General features: G+C 36.1%; 1 long non-coding RNA gene across 1 annotated transcript; it reads left to right on the forward strand.

Annotated features, from left to right (window-relative positions):
- The first annotated feature begins 3,942 nt into the window (after positions 1-3,942).
- On the forward strand, positions 3,943-5,414 carry LOC118491335. The gene is made up of 2 exons (XR_004891301.1): positions 3,943-4,049; positions 5,227-5,414. It is a non-coding gene; the product is annotated as an uncharacterized LOC118491335 (long non-coding RNA).
- The last annotated feature ends 3,544 nt before the right edge of the window (positions 5,415-8,958 follow it).

Here is an 8,958-nt window from a genome sequence, read left to right on the forward strand (position 1 = left end):
TGTAACGACCGCGAACAAGGTTAATGGCAAGAAACGCCCGTCGGGGCAAGCATTACCAGGTGCGTGTTTTTAAATATAATCGCACAATTAGCATTATGCAACAAACATGTAGAGAATGATCGTTGCATAGGTAAATTAGAAACTTGGAAAAAAAAAACCTGAACAGAAATACATATCCAGGATATAATTTCCAAGGAAACCAAATAGAGGCGTTACTTACATAGGGCGTGATGTGAAAACTATAAAAAGGTCGTGTATGTCATGTGTTAAATCGCTTACTCTGGCCAAGTAAGTAGTGGCATATGATACCACGAGTTTCTTATAGCGGACACATTTACATCCGATGTAGTAAGGGCAGAGTGAATGGGACTAATTAAAAAGTACCCAAATGAATCAGATAAGCAAAATGTTTGATAATAAGGTAAACGCACAACCGAGTGACGGAAGCGTATTACATCAGGATAATGAGCCCGAATGAAGGGACAAAGAAGCATGTAAAATGATTTAGACAAGTATTGGGAGGGAGTGTACTTACACTCGAACCCAGAAAACACAAGCATGAAAAATGATTTAGACAAGTATTGGGAGGGAGTGTACTTACACTCGAACCTAGAAAACACAAGCATGAAAAATGATTTAGACAAGTATTGGGAGGGAGTGTACTTACACTCGAACCCAGAAAATACAAGCATGAAAAAGTGATGTAGACATGTATTGGGAGGGGGTGTACATACATTCGAACCCGGAAAAAAAATATAAACATGTAAAACAAGGTAGACATGTATTGGGAGGGGGTGTACTTACACTCGAACCCGGAAAATATAAACATGTAAAACAAGGTAGACATGTATTGGGAGGGGGTGAACTTACACTCGAACCCGGAAAATGCGAATATGTCTCTAAACGGGTCGTTTTTGTAAAACGTCAAACTTGAGGACAAAGTCGGAATATAAAAATGAAGCGAAGTCTTGATGCATACCGGGAGGGTTGCAATAATAACGACTTCGGTGAAACACCCGGTTGATGGGTAAGAATTAAACACATGCGTAAACCAAGAGACGTGAACGCGGGTTGAAAAATCAGAGTAACTTGGATTACGAGTTAGGACTATAAAATCTCGTATATAGAAATTGTGAGTAAATATGTTCAACTATTCGAAGTCGAATGGGTTGAATAAAGAATAAAGTTGATTGTTTATTAAGTGATAGATTTCACATTAATAGGTCAAACATGTTGAATACAATATAACGCCGAATGGCACAAATGAGCGCTAGCCAGATAAAGGTAGCGTTAAATGCAAGAGAATAATGAGCCCGGTAATGGGATATAACCAAATAAGAATAAATTAGGGACTGTCAATATCCTGGTATGGATAATTGACAAAAATTAAAGAGAAAATCCTAAAACTAAAACTTCGGTTTTAGTAAGAAATAATGTTTTTACAAACATAAATTCTGATAGGAATTTAAATAGTAAGCATGAAAGATACAAGTCTTGACGCTGATAGACGCAAGACGAAATATTCGAAAAGTGATCTTTTCGAAAATGAAAGGTTGATAAAAATTAAACGTGACGTGAGACGATCACGGTTAATAAATGCAATGTGAAGTGGAATCACATTATAACCATGCGAGCGGTAAAAAAAAAAGTAACTGGACTAATAAGTCTAGTTAGTGAGACTGGTTAAGGTCATTTAAGTAATTTGGTTGCTTGTAAGCGGTGGATTCGGTATAACTGGACTGAATAAATGAATTTTGAAAACAAAAGAAATTGTTGCTAAAAGTGAAAGATTTCACTTAAGACCTTTAAACGGGTCAAAGTAACGGATTCATAAGGAATTCGATAGTATATGAAAGCGATAGATATCGCTAAGTTAACTAAACTAGTGTAAATAACGAGATTACGTTATTTCGAAATTATACTATGTCGTATGAGATATGTAGACAATTAGTAACCAAAAAGATGTTACCATACTTTTCGGGTAATACTAACGATTGGTTAAAAAGTATAGGTAACGTTTAAAATATTTCTCGGATAGAATACATTGAGTTTAAACTCAATGAATTACGTAAGAAAAGGTTTCGAGGACGAAACCTCTTTAAGGGGGGTAGACTTGTAACATCCGGAAAACAGGTTTGGTAATCAAACCACGTTAATAGTAAAAACGGGTAAAATACCGTTAGTGGTAAATATTAACCCGGTAAATATTAGGACTCAAATAAATAAACCTAATATTAGTTAAAAGGGGATTAAAATAATTTGAGAAAACAAAGTATATAAGAAGGCCAAATTAACTGGACTTAAAACATAACGGGTTATAACTTCCCGAACCCGTTAAAGTAACTAGGAGTAATTAACCTAGTTAGTAACATGTGACTAAATAAATAATGAATTATAGTTTCATTTGATTAAAATAAAAACACGAGGGACTAAAAAGGGGCAATTGTGAAAGTTGTATGATTAACACAAAAATAAACCACACCAAACACACACTTAGTGTGTGTCTGGTCGATGTTAAACACAGGGGGCGACCAGGTTTCTCCATCAAACCCCAAATCTCCCAAAATTCACAAATTAAAGCCTCTAATCTTCTCCAAATCAAGTTTCAAGCATGAATTAGTGATCATCTCGTTACGGGGATCAAAAGGTATGCAAAATTGTGGTATTTTGTTGCATCTTGAATTATAGGTTAAATGTGAAAAATGAAAATTCAGCTTGATTTCTTGATGCATGGATGAAATTAGAAGTAATATGATGTTTAGGGATAAAACCCTAGATGAATTCTTGTTGAAATTTAGTGTGATGATTCTAGCAATTTTGATCACCATAGTAGATGATTATTGAGTTTGTAGAGACTAGATAAACACTAGAATTGTGAATACTATTCTAGTGAAAACTGAATTCATGTGCTAAATTCTAGTAAAAACCATGGTCACCATTGTAGGTGACTAGTGGGTTAAGTAGAATTGATAAACACTAGGAAATTTTGGGTTGTTCTAGTGTAATTTGACATATGCAAAGTTATTTCAGAACTTTAAAGGCAAATATGTGTGTTAAATAGTTTGAATGATGAAAAATTCGGGTTATATGACAAGTCATGAGCTTGTCAATGAATTATTTATAGAATATGCCCATAAGGTGTTCGATGTAATGCCTAAGTGAAATTGGGTATCTACTAGTTCATAGATAGAACTTGGTTTGGATAAATGCCTAATAACATGACAAAACGGGTTTCACTTATAGAGGGAAAACCCGTGGATTTTATGAGATAAAGAAATATAGTGTCTTCGATAATCAAGAACTAGGCTAACTTAGTGTTAACAATAGCATGAACTCGAGTTAAAAGATTCGTTAGAACGATAGCTTAAAGGAACGCCCACCGGGTAAATTGAAAATGCCTAAACTAGCTAAGGAACATGAATGTGCATATTAAGGGATGTTTGACTTTCGAAAAGTCAAACTGACCCATAATGCGATAAATGGTAATCTTTGGTATGAAATGCGTAAGGTGGAATAATCGTATTAAATTGTGATTAAACTAACCACCTTGAAAACAATGATGATAGTTTGACGCGTAACAAGCTAGGTGGAAGCTTGATGAGGGAGCGGGTCAAACGAATCAAGAAGGAAAGGAAAAAAGCATAGTTCGGACACGAGTTAAGTATATCTTACACTAGTCATATATTTCATAATATCCTTTTGTCATATTACGAAAAAGATAATTTATGACGTAAGCCATAGTAGGCTAAAAAGTGTTAAGAAATGGAATTATAAGTAAGTGACCGCACGGTGTAAATCGGAGCGAGTCATATATATATATATATATATATATATACGAGGTGGTAATAAATATCATCTCGCTAATATAATCGGTCAATTCGGCCAAACGGGTCAAAAGGTGAAATTATAACCCTTTGACAATATCGACTAATGGGTTGTTAAGATGCATGATTTTAGGAAATAAATAGCACATGGATGCTTACATCGCTATCGCTTAGCAGCCACTAAGGAAAGGTATTGAAACGGGTCAATATATTGATCCGAGCCAGGTATGTATAATAATACAACTCATCATGTAGAGCTTGGAGTTTTATAATAGTTAGACGAGGTTAAAATAAGATATTCGGTTATCTTTTAGGTAAAGCGAATAAGTTGAGTTATGATTAAGGTGTTTTAGAAACATATTGGTTTCTAAACAAGAATATGGTTAAAAGGTCGGATTTGGGGTTCAAACAAGCACTAATAGTCCTTCGCGTAAAAGAATGACTACAATTGACTAAAACGCCCTTGTTGGCTAATTCGAATAAACAACCTTTAAAGGTAGTTTTGAAACGAGTTTTATGATCAAATAAATAATTGGAATAAGTGTAAGAAGCGAAAGATGTAAACTTTCGGTCAAATAACTCTATATGAGTCTTTGCTGTAAATTAGCAATCAGACGAGAAAAACTCGGATTATATAGATCATCTCATTAAGTCCACCACAATTATAGTTGTGGTGGAAAATTACTTGATAAGAATGTTGTATATAACGCTAGAAATGAATGAAAGCGACTTTAAGCTTTAAAGTGCTTAAATACCTTTAACGGGTCAAAATAAGCACTTGAACGTAAACGGGTTCTAATTAAGTAAGAAACCCATGATCTATGAATCATTTGATAGGAAATATTGAAATTATGATTTCCATGAGTTTATGGATCAAGTAAACATGTTTGTTTGATAAAATCGTGAACGGGTCAAAATTTGGTAAAAATGGTAATAAGCCGAAGACTTAAAAGTCTTAAATTTTGTTAATTCGGAGGTTGGATTCTGACTCCATATTATGAAGGGTCAAATTACAATCATGTAGGAAGAAACGGTGGGTCAAACGGATAAGCGGTTTGTAAGATACGAAAGTTTTCGTGCCAATTAACGGCAAAATAGGAAAGCTGGAATGCAGGGGCCACCGTAACTTACGGTGCCACCGTAAGTTACGGTGGAGCTGAAGGCTTTACGGCAGCCCCTACTGATTTACGGTAGGGGCATGTCACACCAGGGGCCACCGTAACTTACGGGGCCACCGTAACTTACGGTGCCACCGTAAGTTACGGTGGAGGCCAGTTAGAAATCCATGTTTTGAGATCAATTTAACGTTGGGATTCTTTTTCCTTCCATTGTCATTACCAGATTTGTTTAGACGTATTACAATCCCCGTATGACTAAAGCATTTCATGTTTATGAAATGTAGGTTCTTTTTGGATGCCGGAAGACGATCAAGCTCATCGAAGGACCGAACACGATAAAGATACATGCTTCCGCACATTTCCTCGTCGCAAAATTTTAAACGACAAATTTGATCACTTATGTTGAATAACTTATGATTTGTAAAAGTTTTAATAAACTCGTATTTTTATAGTATGTGTAAACTTGATTACACATCTACTTGTTGGTATTTATATATCAAAACCGTTAAATAGTAACTAGAGTGTTACAGGAGGGGGGGGGGTATGTGTAAGTTTCATGGGTAGTTAAGTTAAATGGTTAGATTTCAAGTGTAGTGTTTAGGTGTTAAACATATATGGTGTTATATAGTGTGTTAGGGTGTTCAGTGATCATAACTAGCCCAAAAATATTAAAACAATGCTTCTAGCAATATTTTGGTGTTCCGGGTAATGTCCGGTTGTTCGGTTAAATACCGGTTCGTTAAAGTGCTAAATTGCACCGTTTAGTGTCCTTTATGTATCCTTTTGTGCCCCTTTCAATACCCGACACTTAGGAAAGTATTCAGGACCATTTAGTCACGTTTTTGCATGGTACAATCTTGTTATAATCCTAAATTTTGCTGAAATATATAAAATTCAGTATTTAAAGTGTATTTCGGGTGCTTTTCAGTGCGTATTTTAGCTTCCGGAAAGTCTATATGTTAACCCTTGTATGTACTCTTGGGTTTTAATGCATTCTTGTCGTTGGACCTACACCTAGGCCCCAATTCTATTGTCTAACTACTTTCTACAGAATTGTTGACACAATGTGTCTTACTGATGAGTTTACTAGTATTTCTGACGCAACGTTGTTCATTAATGCATAAAGCAATATCTTGTAGTATAAAACATGCATGAATTCACTTGTATAGTATGTAATCAGACAATGTTGACATTTAAGCACATAATTGCAATCATTAAATAATAATTAGAGTGTACGGAAATTACCGGTTGGTTGCCAGTTGTCACAGCTAATGCAGGTTTTACACTTCAATCCACTGTTGATCGTCTTGTTGATGATCACGGCCAATGGAGGTGGCCGCAAGCTTGGTTTGACTTATTTCCGGTATTAATCAATATTGATACTCCTAATCTGGAAAGATTTGGAGGGTACTCCTCAGCAGTTCGGTTCGAAAGAGGTGTGGAATAATATCCGGAATCGTAACTCCACAGTTGATTGGGCAAATCTTATTTGGTTCTCTCAATGCATTCCTCGGCATTCGTTTCACATGTGGTTGGTAATTAAGAATAAGTTAAGAACCCAAGACCGTTTAGGGGCATGGGAAGCGGGAAGTGAAACAAATCTAAGGCTGATGTGTTGTCCGTTATGCAAGTATGATCGTGACTCAAGGGATCATCTTTTTTCCAATGTGCTTTTGCTGCTCAGGTGTGGAACAATGTCAAGTCTTTGGTTGATATGAGTAATGTGAACGACTCATGGGAGTCCATTATGGACTGGATGATTCAACATGCTAACGCAAGGAAGATCGATCACACTGTCTGCAAAATGGTAGTTGCTGACTCAACATACTACATTTGGCAGGAAAGAAACAATCGCCTTTTTTCTCTAAATCAAAGCAGTGTTTCAATGGTGACCGAAAGAATTGTAAATGCAATCAGATTACGTGTGATGGGATTCAAGACTAGTGGTGATGCGAATCACACAAGGATATTGAAGAAGTGGAAGTTTCTTATGCATGAAGACGACAATGGCCTGGGCTAGCTCTTGATGGATTTCGGATTTTATGTTTAGTCTTGGTTGAGTCTGTTTCTTGGTAAGTGTGTGTCTGTTTTGTTGGTTGTTTTTGCTGGTTGTCCTAGTCTTGGTATGCCAAGTCTAGCATTGTGTATCTTATCTGATGCACATGTGTTATTCTTTGATTATTTATGAAATTCACCGGGGTAACCCTTTACCCAAAAAAGAAAAAACCTCCCATTCTAAATCCTTTTTGCTAGGGAAGCTACATGATCTGAATTCAAAGAGTATGCAAGATTCAGAATCCGAATACCTCCCGTTCTGAATCGTTATTGTTAGGGATGTTATAGAATCAAAATCCAACAGAGTATGAATGATATTCAAATCACTCTTAGTTTGGTTGTTATTGCTTCCAGAAACCACTCATTCAGAATCCTGCAGTCTAGGATAGCTAAAGGATCTGAATTCAATCAAATACGGATGATTTAGGATTCCGGATACCACACATTCTGAATCCTAGAGGTTAGGATTGCTAAAGGATCCGTTATCAAACAAGTATGGCTGATTAGGATCCGGATAATAGCCGTATTGAATACTACTGGTTAGGGTTGCTATAGGATCTGAATCCAGCCGAATCTTATTCATTTTTGAATTACTCTTTCTTTGGTTGCTATTTGATCCATAAACTACCCATTCTGTATCATGCAAGCTAGGGAAGCTACAGGATTCGATCTCAACCGCGTCTGGATGATTCTAGATCCAGATATCACCCGTTCTGAATCCTTCTTGTTAGGGATGCTACAGGAACCGAATCCAATCAAGTCATGATGATATTCAATTCACTCTTAGTTTGGTTGTTATTGCATCCAGAAACCACTCATTCGGAATCCTGCAGGCTAGGATAGCTAAAGGATCCGAATTCAATCAAATACGGATGATTTAGGATTCCGGATACCACACATTCCGAATCCTATAGGTTAGGATAGCTAAAGGATCCGAATTCAAAAAGTACGGCAGATTTAGGATCCGTATAACATCCATAATGAATACTTCTGGTTAGGGTTGCTATATGATCCGAATCCAGCCGAGTCTTACTGATTTTTGAATTAATATTCGTTTGGTTGCTATTGGATCCATAAACCACCAATTCTGGACACGTTGTTTGTTTCACAACCGTACACGTTGTAATATGTTAAAAACGTATTGTAGTCGGTATATTATACTTGATGGGTGTTGAGTGTGTTTATATATTGATGTGGTAATATTATGCTTTGTGTTATTAATATGTTAGTGAAATTATAATCAATACAATTGAATCATGCCAAACACCCCTATGAAAACACCCCATGACCGAAAACACAAAGTGTTTTCGTCCACCAGGAAACCAACGAAATCTAATGGGCTTTAGGCCCAGTAGTGGATCACTTATATGATATTCCCAACCTTTACGTGATAACTTTTAATCGGCAAAACCCTAGAACACTTCTCTAACTGTGACGGCAACTACAAGCCTACGAAACCTTCTTATGCCATCAATCCACTAGTTTCTATCTCGGTTAGTGTGATTCTTGTTCGTGTAGTGGATTAAAAACACTTGTGATTATTTGTTTGATTTTATGTAGTAACAGTTAGGTAATTTTGTTCATGGATTGAATATATATGCGATTAGGTCATGACTGATTATGCATGTGCTTTATATCGAAAGTGCAGCCAAAGTGGATTCACTTAATATTGTCGGACATAGCATTTATTATTGCACATGGATTTTTTTCAGAAAGCATGTGATTGTATTTGGTTTTCAATTTTGATTATTGTTTATCATGATGATGGTGATGAACCGACAACATGTCTTGTGCCGATGACTTTTAGTGAATGATTCTGATATGATGAATGTTGTTATGTGGATTAGATTGTTTGACATTATGTGTTAAATCTTGGTGACTTGTTAGAATGGATGTGTCATGTGAATAAAGCCGCAGCCCACTTCACGTATTAGATCAAATAACAGCATGTAAACATTAAC

This window comes from Helianthus annuus, chromosome 4, assembly GCF_002127325.2.
Source record: "Helianthus annuus cultivar XRQ/B chromosome 4, HanXRQr2.0-SUNRISE, whole genome shotgun sequence".
Lineage (NCBI taxonomy): Eukaryota > Viridiplantae > Streptophyta > Magnoliopsida > Asterales > Asteraceae > Helianthus > Helianthus annuus.